This window comes from Numida meleagris, chromosome 11 (assembly GCF_002078875.1).
Source record: "Numida meleagris isolate 19003 breed g44 Domestic line chromosome 11, NumMel1.0, whole genome shotgun sequence".
In the NCBI taxonomy this organism is placed as follows: Eukaryota; Metazoa; Chordata; class Aves; order Galliformes; family Numididae; genus Numida; species Numida meleagris.
This window is the reverse complement of record NC_034419.1, coordinates 10,213,510-10,239,688: the sequence shown is the minus strand read 5'-3', so window position 1 is coordinate 10,239,688 and position 26,179 is coordinate 10,213,510. Positions and strand designations below refer to the sequence as shown.

The following is a 26,179-nucleotide window of genomic DNA, read 5'->3' as shown; positions in this document are numbered from 1 at the left end:
ATCCAGAGAAAACTCATTTGGCTGCATTTGGATGAAGGCATCTGAAATCACAGAATCATAGAATTATTAAGGTTGAAAAAGGCCTCTAAGATCATCCAGTCCAGCAGTCAACCTACCACCACCCACCACCTGTCCTCCACACCTCCGGGATGGTGACTCCACCACCTCCCTGGGCAGCCTGTTCCAATGCATTACCACCCTTTTGAAGAAGAAATTTCTCCTAATATCCAACCTGAACCTTCCCTGGCACAACTTGAGGCCTTCTGACAATCCTGGAAATATTTGTGTACCCAATATGATATAGATTTGACCCAAAAAGATGGCAAGTAAATGGTAATACTGACCCTTGAAGGAAAGACTGCCATATGCAGATGTCTTCCTTCTTACCAGGGCCAGAAAACAACGTATACCACTTACTCCACTTCAGTTAACCAGTAGGAGATAAGATCATTCATGCCAGTCTTCAAACTGATAATGAGACAGTCCTCATTTCAGGGAGATTATTGCTTTATTATGGAGCGAGCATTCGGCAGATGTCTTAATTTTGCTGAATTCATTTCACATTATCAAGATTTCTGTCTATCTTATTTGATTTAACGTTTGTTAGGAGTGATTTGTCTCTCTTTAATGCTTAAGACCAGTGCAGTCCAATCAAGCAAATTGTCTGTAATTTAAAGAGTTCCTGGGGGATTCATAATAGCAATAGGACCTTTTGGGTTTTCTTCTGAAAAAGGAAAAAACCCAGAAAATACATCCTGTGCTAATGATTTCTCTCATCCTAGTCTCCTTTTATCCCAGCCTTTCTTGCCAATATGCCCATATAGCACAATTCCAGATAAATCAGAAATGCAATGAAAAGTGGCGTGAAAGCAGCGTCACAGAAAGAAAAAACTTGATTGAAGTTGTGAGCTAGCAAGAGAAATGTGATCCCATCCGAATCTGAATTAATTAAAGATTTTATTAGCATCTGATAGCACCCCTGGGAAAAGTACATTTGTTTTAATCCTCTCTCTGTTTTAAAGGCAAAATAGCAGGCAAAAGCATTTAAGGGTCATGCAAAAAATTTTGTTTTGGGAGTGACACAGCTACCTTCTAGCTGTACCAAATTACTGGTGATGATTTTAAACACAGCCAAGCCAGATGCATATTTTCTATAGTTGGGATCTGGCAAGCCTGTGCTGATTGGGAGCTCAGTCGAACAAGAAAATCAATGCGTTTTAAAATGTTTCCATTCTTTTTTCAGTTTTTCCAGTAGAATGGAGCTCTGAAAGCTCCCCAGCTATGTAGCCCCATGCCTGGGTCATGTTAGCAGCTCAGATCTCCTCTCTATCCCTTCATGTTTCATCACATTCAGGCCACCAAGGCAGCCAAAAGGATGATCTCTCTGCTCTGCCCACTTCTGACAAACTGCCCCAGTTCATGGGGCTGGGGTCCCGCAGAACCAACCTCAATTCTGGAAGAGGGAGCCTGGGGGAGTGCTTGAGAATTTAAAAAGCTGCAATCCCAGTCTGCAGCATGTGTTGTGAGCTCCACCTGAGTGCAGCAGAAGCAGAGAAGCTGCCAGATTTACACAGCGTTTGCCATTGAGCTGTGAAATCCTAGCCCTACTCCCTGGACATGCTCTGCTGAGCTAAGCCAGGAGGATGGGAGCGGATAATTCCCCTTCCACTCACCTCTCCGTTCCCTCTCTGGTCTGCTCAGAGCTTGGTCTTTGTAATGAGGCATTTTCTTCCCAGACAGAGAAGAAATTGCCCCAGACCCCAAAGACTATGTGCAAGGCACAGACACTCACACATTAGCAAGTGCTGGCGTTTGCCAAAGCAGTGATGTGTTAAGGATCATGGCTAACGCAGTGTTAAGAGCACCAAGCTACTCATAATTTGTTTGTTCACATAAAGCCATTGGTTCTGTGTTTCTGCACTCAGCTGAGTCATTATATGCTACATTCAAAGGTGGCTGGCAGACATGTCCCATAGTCATAAGCAATCAGGAGAAGCAAGAGACCTGAAGCAGTGGGAGGCACTGCATAAGGCATGAGCTTTTACAGGTGACAGAGGTGGACTCGGTCATTTCCCAGACAAGAGGTGGGTGCCCTATCCCTGGAGGTGTTCAAGGCTGGGCTGGATGGGACTGTGGGTAGCCTGATCTGGTGGGGGGCAACCCTGCCCATGGCAGAGGGTTGAACTGTATGGTCTTTAAGGTCCTTTCCAATCTAAGTTATTCTATGATTCTATGATTCTTGGGAGGCCAACTGAGTTGGCAAAGCCTTGGGGAAGAGATTTGGCAGTTGAGAGAACCAAAAGTTGAGTGGATCCCATGTGGGTTTTGAGATAGCTGGTGAAGATGCTCTCTGGGGCAATGGACTTACTGGAAAAGTTAAGCTTGGAGTAGTAAGCAAGGAAGCTGCTCAATGCTAACCACGTTTCTGGAACTGGGATTTCAAACATGTTTTGCAAAGAAATAAAATCACTTGTCGAAGAAAAACCTGGCTCCATCGTCAAAATCTCCAAAGGAAAGAGATTCCAAGAGACAGATAATTGGCTAACTTCTCAGGCCAAACCATGGCAATAATCCCCAAAACCCAGCCATGCCAACAGTTGCTGTTACCCTGGATGCACAGATCTAAAACCCTGACAATAATGCGTATAAAAATTTAGACACTGACCTTCCTGCTTTAGACATGTGCTCCAGCTGCAGAAAATCAGAGGACTATGTCACTTCAGAAAGCCCTTTTTCAAAGCATTTCCCTCAAGATCCCAGCGTATCTGGGAGCTTTGATTCTTCTGGCCCTGTGGGACCCATCCTGGTGTGACCCAGCCTGGCTTGGAGCAAGAGCCCCAGGACCTCATGAGCGGGATGCTGAAAACAGCTGTGGCAAAGAACTGCTGTCCCCAGGAAGATGTGAAACACATTTCCTGATCTGGCTCTGGTGTACAGGGCTCGGGGCAGACACAAAGGGGAAGACAAGAAAGTATGATCTGTTTGAAATGAGCAATTCTTGTGAAAAATCACTTCACTTCCTCTGGTCCGGAGAAAAGCTAGTCCAAAGCCATCCTATCCACAGGTATCAGAGAACAAGAGGTAGAGGAGTGGGAAACACACCAGTGTGTTCCATTAGCTGAAGGCAGTGTTTCAAAATAGAGATTTTTCCACCATCTTTGGTAAAGAGCATGGAAAGAAAGGGGAATCTCTGTAGAGGTTAGTCCTCAGCCAGAAGCCCTCAGCCAAGCCATAAACACCACAGTCCAGGCCTTAGAATTGCTGTGCTAAACTGCATGATAAAATTTGCTTTTGTTCCAAAAGATCCTGTGAGATTCTGTAGGTGGGAGCAAGGAGTGGAAGAATAAGGAAGGGTCACAAAGTTAATTATTTTTATTACCATCTGCAAACTACAGTTTTGGTTTAAAAACTGTGATCTGTTCAGCACCAGTACTGTTGAAATATCATTTTCATTCTTGTTTTTATTATTACTGTTTTTTCCTCTTTCTATCTTATGTGACTCCTGATTGTTCCTCACTTTGCTAGCCTGGCTTGTCATTTTATTATCCTCCTCAAGAGACTTTTATGTAGGCTCTGTAGGAGGAGACGGAGACTTCATGGGGGAACACCCCCCCACACCAAACCCTTTCCCATTACTTCTTTTCTGCATTTCATGCGGTTATTTATTTTGATAATAAACACACACAATATCGGGGGAAGAAAAAGAGAAAAAAAGAACAGAAAAGCTAGGTTTGGTTCAGGAAGCCTTAAAACAAACACCAAGACAGGAGTCCTATTGTTTTAACATGCAAGCAGTCAGGATGCAAACTGAACTGTTCAGGTTTTGCTGGACATCATCATTGCCTTACTTTCCACAAGTCCATGGACCACGTGTAGAAGCAGCTTGGTAAATGACAGAGCCATACGGGGTATAACTGAATAAACCCCGGGGTAGGTGTTCTCCACCATGGGTATTTCTTTTCTTTCTGAAACGGCTGGGTACCTCTAGCAGTATTTTTCCTCAGGGTCCCAGATGGCCACAGTCACCAGCTCCCAAGTGATGTCTGGGGACATTTTACAGCTTAAAAACTGAGACACAAACAGTTTATGTGTCTAATCTGAGGTAAAGCAAGAAACCTGCAGCAAGACGGGGGAGCACCCTCAGATCCCAGCCCCAGACAGATGGCCAAGCCAGCAGCACCACTGTTCTTTCACTCTGAGCTTTCAACAACAGAGAAGCATAAAATGAATTTACTTCTGCATATGAGCAGATGCTGGAGGGGAGATTTGTTTTCCTCTTCTTTTTTCAGTATCTGCCTAGCTCTGCTGGAGGCTGAGTAAATGAGATAAAATGCTGAACCAAAGCTGCAACACCCACTGATGCAAATTTTTCTTGGCCAGTGCTCATGGCCACCTTCATTTTCTGCAGAGAAGGGAGTACCTAGTGCTCAGATACTAGGAAACCATGTGTTTGCTTCATAGCCTGATAATTTCCTACAGCTCAGCCTACGCATAACAAGGGAACAGCCAATCAACTAGTGATTTTATAAACTTTCAACAGACGTAGCCTCTCAGGAGAGGATAAGACACAATCTCATTTCCATCCTGACCTTGGTGAGTGGTGACTTACAGCTGTTCTGAAAAGCAAGTCTTCCTTGCAGAAGATGCAACAAGGCCATCCCTATGGAATTATGTAAGTCTCTCAATTTTAACATTCTCAGCTTTGTATTAAATTGCAGGACAGACCTCATTGACAGACAAATTAGCCCAGTCAACTTTTGAAGGATTCTTGCTGCTAACGATCTCTGGCCCATGAAGGCAACCCTAAGGATGCCAGGCTATACAAATCAATTGCACACGAGGCACCCAGATGTTGATACATCTGGCATCAATAAAGCATTTGTAACATAGAGTCCAAAAGAGATCCATGCATAAAGCTCACTGCTGTTGAGAAATCATGTAAGTCAAGGGCTGTGCTGTTTATGTAAGCTTGGTAGTGAAATCTCCCTAAGCTCTCTCTCCTGTACAAACAGCCCAGCCCATCAGGACTGAAGAGGCTGCAAATGCACACTTGATAAAACACAAATTTCCTTCTAGCAGGGATAATGCTTTGGGATTACAGCCACATGGCCGGTAACAGCCATGTAAAGGAAGATGATGGTAACATCAGAATTGTAAAATAAAGGTAGACCTATCCTGGGCAGGGAGGCAGGAGCAGGTCCAGAGTGCTAACATAAATGTATGTGAGTCTTCAGTACATACAAAAGAAAAAAGGGTGTGAGTTTTCTCAGAAAATGAGACTCAAACATTTTCAGGGCATTGAAGGCAGTACATGAGGGAGAGGACTAGAAGTACATTCTTCTCCAGCTGAACTGCAACACTGCAGTCGTTCAGCTCCAGGGAATGCTTGAGTCCCAGGACCCTGCTCAAAGTGTTGCTGTATAGCTGAGATGCCAAGGAACCCTACTGGGAAATAGACTAGGCTGCAGTATGTTGTAGACCCATGGAGTGGAGTAAGGGAAACTAAGACAGGAAACAAATCCCTTGGGTAGGAAGCATGGAAAGTCAGGGATGTGCCAGTTCAGGCTGGATATTAGGAAAAATTTATTCCCAGAAAGAATGGTGAGGCACTGGAACAGACTATCCAGGAAGGTGGTAGAATCATCATCTCTGGAGGTGTTCAAGTGGATGTGGCACTGAGGGACATGCTCTACAGCAGTCACAGGCATGGGCTGATGGCTGGACTAGATGATCTTAGTGGTCTTTCCAACCTTAATGATTCTACGAGTCTATGATTCAATCCAAAGGGCAAGGTGAATGCGCAGCCTAAAGGCAGAGAATTAAGAGAGATGGGAGCACAGGAAATCAATGTGAAAGGTGATGGCTGCAGTGAAGTTAAGAGAAAAGATCAGGTCTTGAGCACACTGGAGGAGACAGAGATTGGATTCTGGTTTACAGGGAAATTACAGTGCTAGGGGCAAAATAGTCTTAGGCACAAGAGTCTAAGGAAACATTGTGGTCAACAGATGTTTTAGGCAGTGGCAGTGCTGAGATGGATGTCTCCTCTGAGCTGGTGTAGTTGTGTGCTTTCTTGCTCCTATTTGACCTGCTCCCACATGGGACCAGTGAGGTTGTGTTGCACCATAAGGCTGAATCAGGCCCTGCAACATTTACTTGCTCAGTACAGGGATGGGATTTTGAGAATTGATTAGCTAATATTTGCACAGAGCTTTAAGCATGCTGAGGTCTTGGTTTAACTAGGCTTTTCAGTGCTGCTGCACGATGATATGCAGGTAAAAAAGGAAAGGGAAGGAAAGGGAAGGGAAGGGAAAGGGAAGGAAATTAGACTGGCAAACAAGATCTTAGCTTCCTGTGTCACAGAGCTGGACCTGTACTCTTACTAGCTTTGTAGGGAAAGTCTATGATCTTGAAATGCTTCTTCAGTATTTCATTCTTTGGGTCACAACAGCCAAAGCTTTCTGGAGGCCACAGGGCCCAGGGCAATTGCAGCTGATGTATTTAGAAATACTTGTAGAAAGAGCCCTAAGAAAGCGTCAGAAACCCCATCTGCCTGCTAGTACTTGGGTAAGTGGGTCAGGTTTGATGATAAACAGTGATAACTCGGAAAATCATCATAATTAAAGAGGCAATACATGGTCTTCTAGGTGCACTCTCTTGCCTGCAGGGTGATCTGTGATTCTGTCAGGCCTCAGCCTGGCTTTTAAAACTTCATGCCCGGTCTTCCTCTGTAGCTAAGGTAGATATCTGACCCAGGGGCCCTGCTGTCTGCCTCCATGCTGACAAACTCTCCTGGAAGAACCTGAACTTCAAAGTTTAGTGGGAGCCAAATTAATCCCCTAGTGCTTCCAGAAGGGACTGGAGCAGTTAAGAGGAGAGCCGTCAGTGCTGTCATCGGTGGGCACGGAGCGTATCTCACAGGGGACCCCTTAGCAGGGAAAGAGAAAGGGAAATGCAGGCCTTTGTGTCTCCAGGCAGATGAGCTGAGTACCCACTTCACCTGCTTGTCATCAGAGGGAAGAAGGGTAAGGGAGAGAGAAACAAAGCTGGTAATTAGCTTCCTCGGGTATCCCAAGATGATTGCAGTTCAAAGTGTTTGGTCAAGACCTTGCTACATGCTTTCTCGCTGCACTAGGCAGTGTGAGAGAGGACGAATGACTGAGAAAGAAAGCAAACCAGAGAGTTTGTCTCATTGTTAATTAAGTGTCTGGTGCTTAGAGGAGCAATTTCTCCAGCTGCCTCTGTAAGGAAGAGGCACTTGTGAGCATTAGGAGACAATCCTGTAGGTAGCATCTTAATAAAGCCCACACACTGCACCAAGGAAAAAAAATGGAAAGAGATAGAAAAGGCAAGAAAGGAAAACTGAAAAGAAGAAATTAAGCATAGTATCTCACTTGTAAGGCTAGACTCTGGCCAAGAAACACCAGTGCAACGAGTTGGGCAGGGGCTCAATTTCTACCAGAGATAGCTGACAGGACAGGTGTCTGGCTGGATGATGAAGCCTGTTTCTAGAAATCAGAGAAAAGCTGTTCCACCTTCCACCTGTGTAACTGTTCTCCTGGCTTTGCTTTGAGGACAGCTATTCACATAGCAGTGTGAGGGGTTAACTCTCTGTTGCTCTATGGTGGCAACACTCACTGCTGTCTGGAGAGTGTGGCAGGAGGGGACCTCCCAACAGCCCTGCTCTTGCTAGGAACCAGTGTCATCCCTGAAGCAAAGCCATGTGCCATCACAGGCTGAGTTTTCATTGCTCAGTGCTGAATAGCATCAGTTCTTTGTGACTGTGTTGGTGAGAGCCTGAGGAATGATCAGTGCCCTGCCCAGGGAATGTCCTAGCCAGTACAGCTCCTGTACTGGCATTGGAAACATCCTGTACAGCTCCACTGGCATTGGAAACATTCACTTAGGTCATTGGAAGCAGGCCTTCAATGGCATTGACCTGTTGGACTCCCATGCAGGTGCTGAGCACCAGTGAAAATCGGTAGAAATTAAGGACCTCATTACCTTTACGAGTTAGTGCCATCGCCACTTGTTGCCACCCATAGTGGAAAGGGATGTGGTTCCCTGAACCTCTCCAGTCTGAGTGATTATGTGCTACAGTAGGTCGGGGCAGGATTAACAGAACCAGTGTACATCTGGAGATACTGTTATGCTGATCCTCCCAGAACTGACCCAAGCAGGGAACTGGAGCACTGAACCAGTTTTGAATTTTCTCCCACACAATCCGCCAGGGAGCAGGAGCTGTTGTCAAGTAAACAGAGAGAGGATGTCTGTAAATTAAGGGAACACTGAGAAATGTTTTAATACAGAATAACAGAAATTGCCTTCTCCTTCATAAACCATCCTAAGATGTGTAACTCACAATGTGTGATAGAGACAGGTACAAATGCCTCTGTGCACTCTAGTTTATAAGTGGCTTTGTAACAGGTGTTATCATTTTGTCTGCTCAGTATTTTAACATCATTCATTTGTGCCATTGCAACGTGGCACAACAACACATCTTAGAATAATTTACTGGGAGAAGCAATTGTTATGAATCACATCATATTGTCATTATGAATAAAGTACATCTACACACTGTGCCTTCAAGGGGAGTGTGGAAGGGACGTGCTCTCCATTCAGCTACTTCTGGACTCGCATCTGCTTTTCTTCTTTCATTTCTGTTGTTCTCAGTCTGCCCCTGTACAAATAACCGCATCCCAAGGCTGGAAGGGTTTTTTTGCCTCCCTTTTATTCTTCCACTTCTTTGTTTACCAGTTGTGAAGGCTGCTTGGCCGTGACTTGTAGGCTTGCTGGAACGGAGAGTACAGATAGCTAGTGCTCATAGATGGATGTTTTTGTGATAGCCTTTAACAGAATCACAGAAATGTTTAAGGCAGATGGGACCTCTGGAGGGTGCCCCAGTCCCACCCCAAGTCTCAAGATGACCTCGAGTCTGCCACATCCTCAGCTCACAAGCCCTGGCCATCCCCTTCGCATTCAGCCTGGTTTCTCAGCACTTGGACTTTAGTCAGAAAACAAACATTTTGTCCCAGTTCCATTTCTGAAACACACATCCCCCATACTTTGACTTCACTCTGTCACAACTGGAGAAAAATAAAACAAACCAAAAAACCCAACAATGAACAGAAAGCAAAAGACAATTTTCAAAACCTCAGAAGCTGACACAAAGAGAAATTGCTATTTTCTCCTCCACTTTCACTTTCTAAAGTCATTGTTCTGAGAGACCCTCTTGATATTTTTTATTTCTCTCCCCCCTTCCTATTTCATTTTCAGCCCAGCCTCTCTCTCTGACAATTCTGCCTGGCTGATATCCAACAGGCCTGTCCAGTCTCTCCTTGTACAAGCATATAACACAAAAGAATACAAAGAAGACTGGAAATGCAATTACAGAGCTGTCTCTTCCACCCAGACGCAGTTTTTTAGACAGCAACCACCCTTTCAGCACAGTTGGAAGGAAAAAAAAATGCAACTATAGCCCTTCTGAGCAATGTCATTACTTATTCTGGATGAACTGTCCTGTAGGAAACTTTAATTAGACCGCATGTATGATAAACCAACAGAAGAGGCTAAAGGAAAAAAATTAAACAAATGAGAAGGGTAATGGTGCAATTACTTATAATCCTTAAAGCTGGAACTGCTGGAGGTGAGCCCAGCTTATTCAGAGTTCAGAAGAAATTGGGACATACGCACTGACAGTGAATACAGTGCATATGCACATACATGCACACGTAAAAATTGCCACTGAATCTGCTTTCACATGGATATTTGGGCATTTCAACTAGAAGAAATTATTGGAAAATAAATCTTCACAAACCAAAACTCATTTTGAAAGCAAAATTCTAGCGTATTCAGGTAGCACAAGGAAAGCTTTACATTTATGTGGAAGCAAATCTTCCTTTTCAGAACTCTTGTAAGATATACTCATGTCTTTGTGCATGTCTGTATGCATACTGATACATATAAAGGCCCATGCATTGCTGTACAATTGAGTATTTTACATTAAAAAGTCAGTTAAATTGCTTAATTGCAGAAAAGAAGGTAAAAAAATTTGTCATAAGATCAGCACTGTCTGAAAGTTCACTATCAGCAATTAAGATAAACAGGCAACCCACCAACCGCTGAGCTGCAATCTATAACCCGTGTTGCAACATTCTGCTGATGTCTTGTGCATCCTTCTCCAATACTCATAACATAAAAAATATCATTTCAGACATCAGGTGAATATCATTCAGGTGCTTGCATTTTAAATAGTAACATTTACAAGCAGAAATATAGGAAACAGAGAAAAAGAAGCAGCAAAATGGGAAGGAGGGGACTATGAGATGGGCTGGGACACATGGGACTTATTTATTTAGAGAGAGGTCTACAGCACATGGTTTCTATTTTGTACAGCATTTCCTGTGTTCCTTTGGAGAAAGATAGGTCTATTCATTTTTCTCTTGTACTACAAATACAGGCAAGTGGAGGGCCAAAATGGATTCTCAGATATTCCCCTGCCTTCAGTGGGAGCAGGAACTGGTGAGCGCTGCAAATGGAAGCATTTGGATGATGGCAGCTCTTACAAGGATCATGCACGTACTTCTGCCCTGCCATAGGCCAAAAAATCTAACAGAAGGAGAGCTCAACATCATGGTGCACTGCAATCTTTGGCGATGTGTTGTGATGAGATTGTCCGCAAAGGCAATTACAAGTACAAAATCATAGAATCATAGAATTGTTGAATTGGACAGGACCTTTAAAGGCCATCAGGCCCAACCCCCCTGCAATGCACAGGGACACCCACAGCTCCATCAGGTGCTCAGAGCCCGTCCAGCCTGACCTTGGCTGTCTCCAAGGATGAGACATCCACCACCTCTCTGGGCAGCCTGTGCCAGTGCCTCACAGAGATCCTCACAGATTAGCTCCTTTTCAAAGACGAAGAGGAGAGTTTTTTCCACTCTTATGGATGGTTACAGACATTTTTTCAATGCTTTTTCAACATGAATTCTTTGTTACAGTGGTAACATGACTGGCTCTATCCTTGTCAGCAACATGTACTGCAGGTGCTAGGACACCACAGTCACAGCTCCAACTCAGACAATTGCTGTATACTATCAGCCATCTTTCTGGTTGGCTATCTTCTGATATGGAAAAAGGCAGGAGTATTGTCACTGGATTTTAAGCCACTGGTTGGAAACAGTGTATTTTTCAGTTCCCCATTGCCACCACTACTGAGCAAATACAAACTAATGCCGAAGATTTTTGTTAAGGCACTTGGATTTATAGAGAAAGAAGAGCCAGTTATTCCTAGAAACAAGAGACAAACTCCATGGTTGAGGTGACACTTTTGTGTTAGCTATAAATCACCTCTATTTTTGATTGCAGGGAATGGCAGGTAAAAAAATCAGCTATTGTTTCTTTCCTATGTGGCTCCTGAACATTAAATTGTCCATGGGTGGTGTCAAAATCATGTTATGGGTTTCAAACTTCATGTGCTTCCAAAGAAATGAGGTGTCTGCACCTTGGATACTGACTTTTGACCATCTGCCATATGTAGTGTGCTAATACAAAGATGACAACCCCTTAATACTGCATACTCAGCCTTTCCTGTGAGTATCTTGGAAATGTATCCTTTTGGGATCTCATTTATCTTATATAGCTGGGTTTATTCTCTTTCTGTACACTGGAGATGAAGTCCTCACCATTTCCTGATACTTCAGAAGAGCTTTGGGCACCTACAGGATTTCTCTGAAGACATCAGGGCATTTATTAAACCATGTTGAGTGACCTGGTGTGCGGGAATAGCTAAATCACAGCCTGAATCAATGATTGAGCACCTGGTGAAGGGACATAGCCAGCCCTGCCAGCACAGGTGAAAACAATTCACCCACGTGACTCAAAGGGGTGGAACCAGGCTCCATAAGCCTCATTTAAGGGCTGGCTATGACAGGGGAAGGTTCTCTATCTGGAGATCCTGTCTGCTGGAGTGTGTGGTGAGCCGTGGTCCTCAGGGCGGGTAAGCAGGTCTTTCTTTCTCTGACTGGATTGCAATCATCACCCCTTTTTGGGTAATTTAGAATTGGTTATTGCTATTGCCTTTCCTTTCACATGGTTTAGTGTGCATGGTGGTGATGGGCTAGTGGCTGGACTTGATTATCTTAGTGGTCTTTTCCAGCTGTAATGATTCTATGATCTCAGCAGCCTGATGCACCTCTATGTGCTGCACAGGCCAATGCTGTCTTTGATTAACCAGAGGATGGCTATGGAGTCAGAGGCCTCTGGGGAAGGAGGGCTTTGGGTTGCTTCAAACATCTTACACTCCTTGCTCAGCACAGCATCTAAGCCTGTGCTTAAGGATAAACACGTGCTCCAAGCTTAACTGCCTTACCCAAGGTTTAATCCTATCAGTTTAAGCATATGCTTATGTACTCTGCTGAATTCAGTCTTTGAACTCACAGACCCATTCCTATGGTGGAAAGGCAAAAATCACCAGTGCTTTAGTAGGAGAAAGATAGAGCTTCTGGCCTTCATGCAAATACTCTTCTTCAAATAGAAAAAGGGGATTCAAAGAGAAGTTCAGAAAGGATCTGCTCTGTCAGCAGCATTGGCTCAAGCTACCATATTTTTCAAAGCTCCACATGAATGTGGTGTATTAACATACAGTTAACATACTGACGAGCTTGTTGGATGTATATGCAATGTCCCTCTCTACTACACACTGATTTATGTCTAATAAACATAATGTGCACTGATGAAAGGTGGCAGAACCTGAAAGGAGCCTGGCTTATCAACCACAAACGTCTGGAGGAATCAGAAGCTGAAATCAAAGAATTAAGTATTTACATTTTTAAATGGGCCTGCCACATGCATGAAATTGCAGGCTGCATCTATCCCATTGCTGTTGTGAGATGTGATGAGCTACGGGGCATTCTCAGATAGCTTGGAAAAAGTGAGAAGGAAAGTGGGAAGGTTGGTGTAATGGATTGCTGTGTGCACTCAGGGGGTGGCAATAGCTGAAGCTCAGTGCATTTTGCTCCCTTTGCAAAAGTGCAGTATTAATAAATGAGTGGTCCATCTTGCAGAGAGAATCTCCACAAATCCTAGCTATCCTCACCTTTCCTTAAAGCACTGCTGTGTCAATACAAGCAGTCTGTGTGCCAGCATCCCTCAACATGCAGTGGTCACAGGCGCACCAGAGCAGTACTGCAGTGCAGTGATACAGTGCTCCCTGTTAATCCACCTTGCAAGCACCTGAAAAGACTTAACTATGTGTACCACATGGGCACCCTGCTGAGATAGTGGGAATAGACACAGACCTGTAATTACCAAGTAAAGACAATGAAATCACACGTACTCCCACCACCTGCGGTTCTAAATGAGGAAAAGTGTTAGTTACACTGTTGTATTTCTATGGAGTCTCAGGAGAAAAAACAGAGGGCGTAATGAGCTACTAGACTTGTGATAAGCTTATAAGAGGCAGAATTAAAGTGCATTCACAATTTACCCCAATCCACTGCTCTGCAAGGAGGGGCTCAGAGGGAAGCACAATTAAACTTTTGCACCTTCTCTTTAATCTGGGGAAGTGAAGAGCATGCCTGAAAGAACATTTGTGTTGTTTTCACAGACCCCAGCCCTTTGCTACCCTCAAATGGAAAGGTACCTTGTGATGAGAGCAGAGAGATGTGCTGCTGGGACTGGGAACTTGTGCTGTGGTGTTGGAGGAGACCTGAGTCTGGGTGGCTTGGGCTGAATTCTGGTTGCTGTTTCATTAAAGTGTAAAGGCAGAGCTCGCAGGATGGATAGGACAGCTGCTATTTGAAGGAGATCTATAGCAAATGGAACTTTATTCTTACATGGACTTAAGATTTCTTAAGAATATGAATATGAAAATAGAATGATAAAAAAATGTGTTACTGGAAGTAAGTTCTTCCATGAAGAGTTTTCCTAAGCAGAAAACTGTTTTTTCCCCATGTTTTTAATACTCTATTTTCACTACTTTTACAGGAGTATTCATTCTGAACCCTTTTTGATTAGTGTATCTGTTTGATTGCAATTACTTTGGTGTTATATGGTTGGGAGGTAAAAGTGTTTGGTCAGCTCTTTCAGAGGAAGGATCGGTCTTAAGTCTGGAGAGGGGGTGGCTCAGGGGAGACCTCATAGCTCTCTACAGCTCTCTGAAAGGAAGCTGTGGTGAGGTGGGGACTGGCCTCTGCTACCAGGTAACAGCAATAGGATGAGAGGTGATGGCCTCAAGTTGTGCCAGGGAAGGTTCAGGTTGGGTACTAGGAAACCATCTCAGAAAGGATGGTGAGGTGCTGGCACAGGCTGCACAGAGAGTGGTGGATTCACTGTCCCTGGAGGTGTTCAAGGACTGTGGAGATGTGGCACTGAGGGACATGGTCAGTGGGTGTGTTGGTGATGGGTTGATGGTTGGACTAAATGATCTTAGATGTCTTTTCCAACCTTAATGATTCTATGAAATACGAATGTTTTATGGGGCAAAATTGCAGTTCATATTATCTTATTTCATCAAGTAGGACTTTTTCTCTGAAGCATCTTCCTGGGACAATGGACAATTATTTTAATTCTTTCTTCAGATGGAGCAAGTTGAAGAAGCCTCTTTAGAAGTGTTTTCTTAGACTTCTAAACCAGAACTTCTATGGATTCAATATTGGACCTCTGACACTAAAAATTGTGCTTTCACCTTATTCTAAGGTGAGATAGTTAATCTGTTCTGGACAGACAGGCCTATTGGAAAACATTCACTTAAAAGAAGAAAAAAGATACCCTAAAAGACATTTTCTTTATTCACAGAAAACAGAATGTCATGGAGAAAATGATGAGGGAGTGTGTGTGTAATCATGTATTTATTTATCTGAATCCCACACTGCAAATTTTGTAGGTACAGAAGATGATGAGAAAGATAAGGCACTGAAGTGATTGTTTAAACTGAAATTGAGTCTCACCCACTGCAGAGTTTGAATTAAACAAAAATAACCCAAAGCAGCAATGTAATAACCTTAAGTGAGCCACTTTTTCTAAGCAGCTTATACATAATGGAATTCTCTCAGCTTTTTACGATTGTTCCACATACGTTCAGATAATCATCGGACCGACTGGCTTTCCTCGCGGACAGCTGAAAATAACTACTGATCTCAAAATGCAAGGATGTTGTCTTTCTTTTCACCATACATTCAACTTCTATATGTTCTTCATCAAAGGATCTAAGTGCTCTCACTAGATTGAAGCATCCTGGTTTTATAGATATATAAATATTTTTTATAGCCACTATACGAATTTCTATGCTACAATAGACTAATGGTTCACCCAAGCAAGTGCTCTGGCTATAATAGTGATCAGTGCTGGATGTTTCAGTGTGAAGAAGGGCTCAGGTGTCTCTCTGAACAAGGTAACCTATAAATCGTTTAGCATTACCACTGCTGACTCATTATTTTCTTCTGGTGAGTGCCACTGTAGAGACAGCATGCCAATAAAATAATTATTCTTAATTGTTAGCTACCACTTTCAGTTTGAAAGACGTATGATAAAAACAAATAGCAGCCCAGATGAGGAAAAAAGTAAGATAAGGAAAAAGGTGTTAATAGGGAAACAGTTATAAGGCAGAAGTGTAAATCCTGTCACACATGGGTCTGAAACAGGGCTCCAGGCAAATATGGTCAGTGTAGATACCAAGGCCTTTAGATTTGAATTTAGTAACTGGAACCTTTGCTGTTACCCTGTTAGCTTATGTATGCAATTATAGCAGTACTGTCTTGATTTGCTCAGCCCTGACAAACCAGCTGGAACCACTCCATCTTTTTAGAAGGTCTTTATCTGAAAGGCAAAGGGAACACTTGGGTGTGGATGGCAATGCATGGGTTGTTGCTGAGAGGAGCCTTAGACCATTTGGTTTTGCGGAGTTTGAGAATCATGCTTGTCTGTGCTTCCTGTGTTAGTGCTTCTTAAGCCCTGCCAAGTTCTGCTCCTTCAGGTGAGCTTGCCCCATCCCCAGCTTTGACTCCCACACATCCCTCAACACAAATATAGCGAGATGCAACATGGTGCCTGATGGCAGAGGACCAATGTGACACTGCTGATGCCATCCCTTTATACCAAAGGGAAAAGTGTGGAGACTTAAAAGATCTCCGTTCCTGTCTCTGATGAAAGTCAATCCTGAGTGCATGGTGGGTATTTAATGACTTTGATATGTGTGGGGTGTAGGTCATGGTTTTGCTGTTGGGAGCTTCGGTGCGGGAGGAACATTACTCCAGCCATAGTTGATTAGCTCTGTACCTGCTCAAAGTAATTTCATATTGCTTTCAGTGGAAAACCCCCAAAATGCTGCACAGTGGTTGGACAATTTCTTTCTTTGTTTTATTTGTTTGGAGTTTTTTTCTGAGGAAAAGGGGAGAGTGTGTCTGTGTTTTCACACAGAGCTGTCTCTCTTATAAGGAGATGAAAATGAGAGAGAAGGCACCTGACAAGTATGCACTGAAAATAACTTTAAACCAACAAAGCACATCTGCAGTGTACCTAGATTCAGTGGAGATCAATAGAAGATGATGTTACTGTGATGTCTGTGTATGCTTTTGCCCCTTTTTACTTGTCCGAGACAGGAACAACACATTCCTGTTAAACTCATCTGAGGAGACAGAGGAATTCAGCAGACCTCACTGGGTGTCTCAATAAAATGCTGAGTAAGTTAGGAAGATGGATGGAAAAAGAAGAAATGTTAGAGGACGGCCAGGTTACGTCCTTGGGAGAAATAAGGTAGTCCTACTGATTCTGGTTCAGAAAAACAGCATGGCCGGCTGCAGTGCTCTGCCAAACCATGATGGGCCACAGACCATCTTCATATCTCCTGATGTCTGTGAAATTCTGGCAGAGATCCACCAGAGCAACACAGCATGTATGCAGCTGGGGGTGCAGGATACATCCCAGGCTGCACTGACTTGCAGCACTCATAAGGGTTAATGAGGGAGGGATTAGGGTTCAGGGTTCAGCACTGCAGCTGGGGCTGAGCTGGTTGTACATGCATCTCAGCATGCTGCCTGGTTCAGTAACTGCCAGTCAATCTCTTGCTTCGCTCTAAATACAGTAGATATGGTATAAGTCCAATCTCTTAGAAAAATGGGATGAGAGGGAAAAGGAAGAGATTAACTCAGAGCTATCTGTGCATTTGCCATGGCTCACGCATGCTCGCTTAGTTAAATAGATTTTCCTGGTGTGGAAATGCAGTGGGTGATTTATTTCCTTTTCATAATAAAAGATTTGGGATGGAAGTAGGACTATTTTCTTCTCTACAAGCTATTACACCCTAATGGTGGAAGCAAAGGTCTCCACGCGTTTTCCTGGGGACAGCTTTGACTTGCTTTAATGTCCACTCTGCAGGGTGCTGCTGTCAGTACCAGTGCTTGTGCAACCCCTTCAGAATTGGGGTCCCTCTGTAGCACTGGTGTTCTTTAGCCTCAGAGTTCTCAGAAAATGGAGGCTAGGTGGATTAGGCTTGAGGATGAGGAGGGATGAGCACCATCCCAGCCTGCCAGCTTCTGGAGTGTTTCAGGTTGTCCTCAGTTGGGTGCCCTCCCTCAGACTTCCTCTTCTGTTAGTAATCTGAGCAGCAAGATTAGAGGATGACTGGGACCAGAGAGCTCTGTTAGCTCTGGGTATGGTGTCTTCTTGGAGCACACAGGTAGCAAAGTTTGATAAGGGAGGTCTGAGATGCTGTCTGATCAAGCTGTGGTTTCCAGGTTAGGCAATTAGACTCCTATCTATAGAAAATGCTTTGTTGGGAAGGAGATGTTCTGCTCCATGTTATTTAGTGAACACAGAGTGTGGTTACACTTTCAGTTGGCTGTTACTGCAGTACATTCTTCAGTAATTCCTTATAATATCTGAGATATGAAACTTTTCCAATAATGATTCTGATAATTATAGCATCTCATTCAGTATTAACAGTCCAGTGATTGTATCCTAATTCAGGATCAATGGGAAGTTAAAAGAATATATTTATTAAACTCGATAGGGATAAGTTACTAGTTAATGATGTAAAAATTATGTCACCAATAACTGTGTAATTACATTCTTATTAATGCATTCAAACATCTTGCCATTTAATTGGCATTTAACAAGCTCATTATAGCAAGATAATTAGATAGCCATTAATTGGTAAAACACTGATTGACATGTAGTATGTTAATAGATGTCTAGTGTAGTGTAGTTGTCTTGCTATATGGCAATTTAATGCTTTCATGCTCCTATCAATTAGATTATTTAAAATATACAAATGTAATGTATTAAAAAGAGATCGTATATTTATTGGCAAGTCGTCATGACTGGATCGGAGTCAATGTATTATTTGCATATGTGTTTATCTCACATTTCAATACATCCTCTGCTGGAATTGGTAGGAACTACAATAAGTTATCAAATTCCTGGGGCCTCCTTGAGTTGCTGCACAATAATAAATAGGGGTGGCCAAGGTGTGGTTCATGGCTGAAGTGTGGTTTGTGTCCAACATATGGCCCTTGAACCACTTGAGTGTAGTTCCCTGACAAGAGTCTCTGCTTGATAATTCTGAACATTAGTAGAAATAAACTTGTACACACAATGAGGATGGCATCATCCACATGCCCAGGGTGCCCAACTTACAGCCAGGCGCTGGTATCCCTGGGGGATGTTGTCACCTCATACCTGTGAGCCACTTCCAGAGCATGGCTCTGTCTGTGGTGTTGGCCGCACAAAGATTTGGGATGCAGCTTGTGGGATAAAGGAAGAGGATGATTCTCTTCTAAAGAACTAAAGTGACTGAAAACTTTGGGGTGTGTGCAAAGGTCAAATCCAGGCTCTCATTCTGAAGTCTTGACTGCATTTTGCTAGGAGGGAGGCTTGAGGAATGATCTGGGGCAGTAATCCTGTCAATGGCTGCTAAGCAATGGACAAACACTGACTAACCCATTATCTTAATTATCCTTCTATAGTTAGTGCTGTGACAGTCCAGTTTTTTGGTGATACTCAGAGGATGATTTGGAATTAGATGCAGTCCACTTTGGTAGAGCTTGTTCACATATGCATAATATGTACCTTTTTTTTCCCTAAGATGGTTGTCAGATGCACTGAAAAGGACAGATAGCTTAAGGATGTAATATGGTTATCATGTGCACTATAGTAGCAGCTAAAGGTCCAGAGAAAAAAATGAGTTTTTCTTCGAGTTAGGAACTGTATAAACAGAGAGAGAGAGAGGTTCTTTAGAAGACCTTGCTATCAAAATGAACTGGACAGCCAAAGGCTAGTGGTGGAAAGTCAATGTCAGGAGAAAGGGCAAAAAGTAATACTGCAATCTATGCTAGTACAGAGACAAAAAGAACTTGAAATGGTGCTCCTCTGCAGCTCCAAGGCATGAAGGTATTCAGGTCTGCTGTGAGGAACTTCCTGGGACTGACTCCTCTGTTCCTGGGGTAACAGCTGAGTTCCTTGTGCAGAACAGGAGATCTCGATTAAGCATAGAGTTGTACCAGAAATAATGAATTAACTTAGAGTACATTTCCTCAGCTACCATGGGATTGGTCCCAGAGGTGTATTAAGTGGAAATGATAATGTGAGCCTGATTGCAATGATGACGTGAATATTGTTAATGGTGTTATCCCCAAATTAGCTCAGAGGAGGAAGTTTCAGTTCAAATTTTGTGGATATGTGACTACTACAACCTTTAGAAGAATCTTTTAATTCTTTTTCCATTATTCTTAATTTCAAAGACTAGGAAAATAACAGGAATGACTGGTTCACTAAAAATAGCCGTTACGTGACCATGGAAATATGAGCTTTCCTTGAGAAGACAGTCAGCACTGCAGGGTAGGCAATGCTGTGCTATATTTTGCTTAGCTGTGGCATCATTCGTGTGAATGTAGGTAGTTCAAAAAGGCTCAGGAATCTTGAAGAGTTTTTATTAGGGGAAAGTTTTAGCAGAGCATTGGAGAGAATATTTTGTTTCTTCCAGCCATTACAGTAAGAAAAGAGATTTAAAGCATCAAGAACCAAGGAGGACAGATTGCTCTGAAAAACATGGGCATGGCCAAGCTGTAACTCAGCTGAGACAAGTGGCATGAAGCAGTGGGGGGTAGAAGAGCACTTGCAGCACACGAGGATGGGATCGGATGGGATGTTTCTGGGTAGTTGAAGATTTATGTTTATAGGGAGACCTTTGGGCTTATGAGTGGGATGGATGGTGACTGTGGGTCAGACCAGAGATGTATGCATAGATTCTGAATGGTAGTGCAGGGGCAGTGGGCTGAGCTGGGGATGAATGTCCTGTGGGACCATCTCCAGCAGCTGTAAATCTGTGTCATCATCAGTGTCATATCAGAGAAGGAGCATTCATCAAAAGGTAAACATGGTCTGTAGCAAAAAATGACATCTCTGTAAGTACAGGTCAAGTAGGCTCACCAGACAGACTTCCTATGGCCCAGGTAACTTGGGGGAGTGCCTGTGAATGCAGTGGGAACACACAGTGATGAGCTGAACAGATTGCTTACCTCCAGGCACAGTAATTCCTGTGTTTTCTCCCTCACTCCTTTTTATTTTGCATTAGCAACCAAGAGCAGGTAGGCAGCTCTTGAATTCATTTGTTTACAAGCCCCGATACCCATCTGGGATCAGGACAGAAATCAGATTAAGCTTGTTTGTGTGTTAAATGTTTGGGAAAAAATTACTTGTTCTAATAAGGGGCAAGGACTGCAATGGGTTCCCCAAAGCAGACAGCCTTCATGCACATCTACAGTGGGACCTGAATGTGTTCTGATCCCAGCAGACCCTTCCCCTCACCACACTGCCTTCCCACCCTTCTGACTTACCCTTTACCTCCCACCAGAAGAAAAAGATGAGATAAAAAGGGGAAAAAAAAGTACTTCTAGCAAAATGCCAGGGTTTTAAATTAAATTTAAAACAGTTTAATTGCCTAATTGCTCAGCTATTTTGTGCAGTTTATTAACAGAAGCAATTCTTCGGCAGTCATGCCAACATAGCAGAAAATTGGCATTTGAGCCAGCGGGAATTAAAGAGGCAGAGTGCGGAACTAAAACAAAAAGAATGCCTCGAACCTAGTGGAACAGACATTTGAGGCTTTCATCTCATTTTTATCTCACTCCCTAATCTGCTGTAGAAAGATCAAGGCTTGGTTTTGCTTTTTAATGTGGGAATGACAGTTGCTCATCACCAGTGTCTTTGCATTTCGAAAAGTACTGGGTTTCCTGAGAAAAGAAAGTCTAAGGAAGCAGCATGTATACAAAGAAAAAATGAAATCCAATTTTTGCCAATAATACTGGCATCTTTTAAAAGAGTTAATTTGATGGAATTTTTCATAATAAACCTCGCTGTTAAATGTGTCTGTGTATTCAAACAAAACTAGCAAATCATGCGTATAAATGAATGCATGCACTGACTGAATAGAGGAGATTAATATTCAGTTATAATATACCACAACTCATCATATGTTCTTTCTTTACCATACAGAGAGTGAAAAAAGGAGAGGAGAGGAAAGGAGATGGCACTCATAATGCAAAATAAATAATCCAATATTTATTGCCTGTAAAAAAGGAAATTCTCATCAACTACGAATGATGCCATTACTCGAATCCTTAGAGCTGCATCCAGGTATGATCTGTGAAGCTGTCGGTGTGTCCTTGCTGCTGTTTCCTCTCTTCTTGGGTAGGCTGCCACTTGGGAAGGTCTTTCCAGGTGTTATATGGCAGAGATAGTAAGAAGGGAACTCTAGACAAACTACTGGGGCTTTAGTGTCAGTTCACCTACTTTGTGTTTGAAAGATCGAATCACAGAATTGTTTGAGTTGGAAGGAGCCACAAAAGGTCATCTAGTCCAACTCTCACTTGCATTATGGAGGATTTCTATGCTCTGAATCCGCTGTGTCATCTTTTACCCTGTCTCAAACTGAGAATCCCTTGCACAGTAATATCTAGGGCAGTTTTGGTACTGGTGAGGATTGGGTCATGAACCAGGTATGCGAAGCAGTCCTGTTAACCACAGTGTGGTTGAATGGTGTCTGCAATGGCAGGAGCCATGGGCACAGGCTAAAGTTCCAGCTGGTATCTGGCATGTTGAAGCCACTTAAGAGGTGATCCACTGTGGCTGAAAATGAGCCAGAACTGAGCCCTTGATTTCTGAATGTGAAATGCATTTTCAAGATGCCCTTTACATTTCCAGGAAGGCCTACCTGAAATAGCAGCTCCATCCTTCCGGCTGTGCGAGTGCGTCACAATCAGGATGAATGCAATCTGTAAAAATCTCTTGTGCAATTTGGCAGCTTTCCTGGAGAAATCCTGCATCCTTCTCATTGATGTCCATCTCTGAGGTTGCCTCACAGGGCGCCAAGGCTCCTCAGAATCAGAATGATAATGACTTTATCCAGGATCCTCAGGTCCTTGTTTCTACCTTGATTTCAGCACTCAGCTCACTTATTTTATCTGTATATAAGAAGGAAAGGATGCAGCTGCAAACACACCGTGCACGAAGCCTGTTTCAGGAGAGCTAGGCATTATTCTTTAATGGAGTCAGAGATATCTAACTTCTTGCTGCTCAAATTTTTGCAAACAGCCCCATGTCAGCTTTAGTTCAGCCAAAATAACTTTGATGTATTTTGACATATGACATTTTTATGTATTTTTCTATGTGGAAAACTGACATTTTTCATGAGAAGCATATATTTCCTGTGAATAGAATGATTTATGTGCTAACTATTTGTTGCAGAATGACGGTTTCAATGGAAGAGGTTCACACTGGTTCTATTCTTCCATCATGTTGAGAATGGGGAAATTTTCCCCCTCTTCTGGGTAGCATTCATTATTCCATCTCATGCGTGGTCTGCTTGTTTCAGCCCTTGGCTGTATATGTACAGGTAAGAAATGTAAGTAATGATCAAATTTCCCAAATCTCATGCCAGAAATTTGGGAACCATCAAGAGCAGTGGCCCTGGTGACATTCAAAGCAAGTTGCTGAGGTTTCAAGCTAGAGATGGAGGGGAAGCTCCTGATTTTATCAGCCACCAGCTGCAGATATGAAGGGCTGAGAGGAAGAGCTAATCTCCTCAAGCAATGGACAATTCTAATATTTTCTGCCTTTTTTGCCTCTCCTAGAAAAATGGCAAAGTGAGCTTTCAGCTTCCTATCTGTTTGAAGCTTCTGATATTAGGTGATGACTACACATTTATTTTCTCTCAACTCCCTGATAATCTTGATGTACTGAGAGGGTTTCTCAGGTTTTGCTTTTGTAGCTACAAAAACGTACATTTTCCCATAGGAATGCATGTGCTTGAGCCAGGAAGCATCTGATGAGGGCAGAGAGATAAAAGAGCAGCCAGGACATGGAATAAGGCAGCACACAATTTCTTATGAGCTGCAGGTCACTGTGTAGCAGCACTGGCCATGCTAGGAAGCATGAAGAGGCATCTTAAGACCTGAAAGCATATCTGTGGCATGCAGTTTAAGCAGCAGCCCATGGCTCTTTGGAGTACTCAGACCTTGTAGTGTGGGAGATGGACCACAGATGCTCAGTGTGCTCAGGAATTGCTGCTCTTGCCTTGGTAACACATGAAAGAGAACCTTGATGCATCTGAGAAGAAAGAGTACTGTGAGCTGAGACCTCCTCTTAACTCTTATGGTGTGATGCTGCTGTTGAGCATGGCATTCATACCCACCTGTTGACCTGCACTTCTGCAGCTTATGCCCATGGGAGAGCAAGTCTCAAACATAGCAACAGCCTGGTTGGCACTCTGGGATGCTCCTACCTGTTTAATCCAGATCTCATGTAGCCTACGGGAAGCTCCAGAGGGGTCTGATTCACATTGAATTCCTGTCAATCTTTTTTGAAGACCACGTTTTCCAGCCCTGGAGTTAGTGGCTGCTGGAGGAATCACAGTCTCTCCATAGTCCAAAAGATTTCCAGCTTAACCAATGCCATTTGCTTGCTGTGCTACGGTCACTTTGCCATGCACATGCCCTAATTTTCTGTCCTCTGGGTCTGACACCATTAATCTGCCTACAAATGGCCCAGAGCACAAAGACCGCCTCTGTTCTGTGCTCCTTCTGCTGTCTCTCCTGTTGGAAGCAAATGCATGTGTGAAAGAAGTCAAGCTCCTCTGTGCCTCATTCCCAAGAGAAATGACCTGGAAAAAGGACCGTTCCTCAGACCTTTTTATGCGTTGTGCCAAAGCTCAGGATATGGACTACTAATGTAAAGTTCAATGGCAAAATATGATTTTTTCAACTCAGTAGCAATTGTAAAGAAACTATAAAACAGGTCTAGGTGATTCATCCCAATCTTCGTCCTTCTCACAGAAGCATTGGTGAATGGAATAGGAAGGAACGCATTCCTGGGATGGTCCTCATCATCCACAAAGAAGGAACATGTGGTAGATGTTGGGTTTTGATGCTCATGCAAGTAGAGATACAAATAAGTGAGATGTAATATCTATTGCAAATCTCTCTGAACTTCTTTTGAGGATAAAATAGTAGAACAAATGGAGAGGCAAAGAAGAAAGTGGTGGTATTTAGATGCAGATCGGAACTGCAAAAAATGTTTGGCCTGAGGCAAATCCAGAACTAAACTCTTGTTTAAGGTTTGGTAACAAATTCCCACCAGCAGGTCTGCTTAGGTATCCACTAGCCTCGAAAGCATATCATCTGGTTCAGAAAATCCAAGTCTTTTAATATGTAACTTCCAAGTAAAAGATTAATGCTTTTGAGGAAAAAATGGATCCAAGTTTACAAATCTCCACCACCCACTGCCATGTTAATATAGCTTATAGATCAGAGGCAGCTTGTGCTCAGACTGCATCTTTTTTCCAATGTATCCTTTGGATGCAGAACTGGAAAACTAACTCAGTGCCTGTAAACTTTTCTGATCACTGAATTTAACTGGAAAAATCAGACATAAATGCACAGTGGAACCCTATCATCCAAAACCACTGAAACTTTAAGTCCTCCTTGTATCCTGTGAGAGAATGTCAGTATTGAGACAATTTCCTAGATCTTAGCATTTATTTCCCTTGTGTTTTTTAAATAAAAATCAAAGATAGTTAATATGATGGCCTAGTGATTAAACATATTTAGTTCCCATTGAAAAGGAAATGGGTTATGGCTCTGCATGCAGGCAATGTATCATTTCTTCTTTAAAAAAAAAAACACAAGAAATCCTACCACAACAAATGATAATCTCTTTCAACAAAAATATTTTCTTTGGCTAATCCACTTCTTCAGCCTGCACTGCCTGAATTGTTTTTCTGAGAGGTCTAGCGTATGATACAGATCAGATAGGATGCTTTATTTTGCACCAAGTAATTGAATTAATTGGTACAGCCAATGATCAATGTTAATTAAAAAAAACTACAAAGGCTTTGCATTCCGAAGCTTTCCAAGAAAATATTTGAGTTGTGAAGCCATTTTAATCATCTAGTTAACCCTTCCATCTGCAATTCTGTCAAAAAAAAAAAAATCCTTTCCTACACTTACACACACTAAATAGCCCTATTAATTTTAACTGGTGCTATCATGGGACCAAGGAAAGAGAAGAAGTGCAGTTCACTAACATCTCCCTTCCTCAGCTGAAATGACAGAATAGTTCATGACAGAAATGCTCATTATAACCTAATGGACATTTTCAGGTGATGCTACAAAGGCACGCTGAATTGGGAGGCCTTCTAGAAGGACACAAGGGATGAGTCCTTCCTCTTGTCAGACCTTCTGACCAACCTTCCCTTGTGCCCTGCAGTTATCACATTATTAGGACTTTCTGTGATGTTCTGTGACACAGAAGCAACTTATGGGGCAAGAATCCTGAATGTGTATTATTCAGGGCCAGGACAGAATAGATTTCCTCCCTAACTCTGAAGTTATCAGTTTGGCAAACTTGTGATTAACTGTGCTACTGTTCTGATAGCCTCAAGAAAGATGTGGTGCTTGTCCTGAGAAACTGGAAACATCATGGTTTGAACAGCTGTTTAATATGGACACTTTTGAATTGCTCATTTCCTCCTGCTACTATAACCTTTCTTGCTAGCATAATCTATTGACTGTAACGTTGTCGGAAGTGAGCACATTCAGTGGGAAGCCAGAGATGCATCCATCTTCTGTCAGTAGGAGCTGCTGTAGTATTGTGTATGTCCCTGCAGACACCCAGATTAATGGTTTGACCT

At 42.9% G+C, this 26,179-nt stretch overlaps 1 long non-coding RNA gene across 2 annotated transcripts; it reads left to right on the top strand.

The window, feature by feature from the left end:
- Positions 4,594 to 26,116, top strand: LOC110404997. Of its 2 annotated transcripts, XR_002442633.1 has the most exons (5): positions 11,929 to 11,995; positions 14,577 to 14,694; positions 21,487 to 21,627; positions 22,738 to 22,885; positions 23,287 to 26,116. It is a non-coding gene; the product is annotated as an uncharacterized LOC110404997 (long non-coding RNA). The 2 variants fall into 2 exon arrangements; XR_002442634.1 differs by lacking the exons at positions 11,929 to 11,995; positions 14,577 to 14,694 and adding an exon at positions 4,594 to 4,672.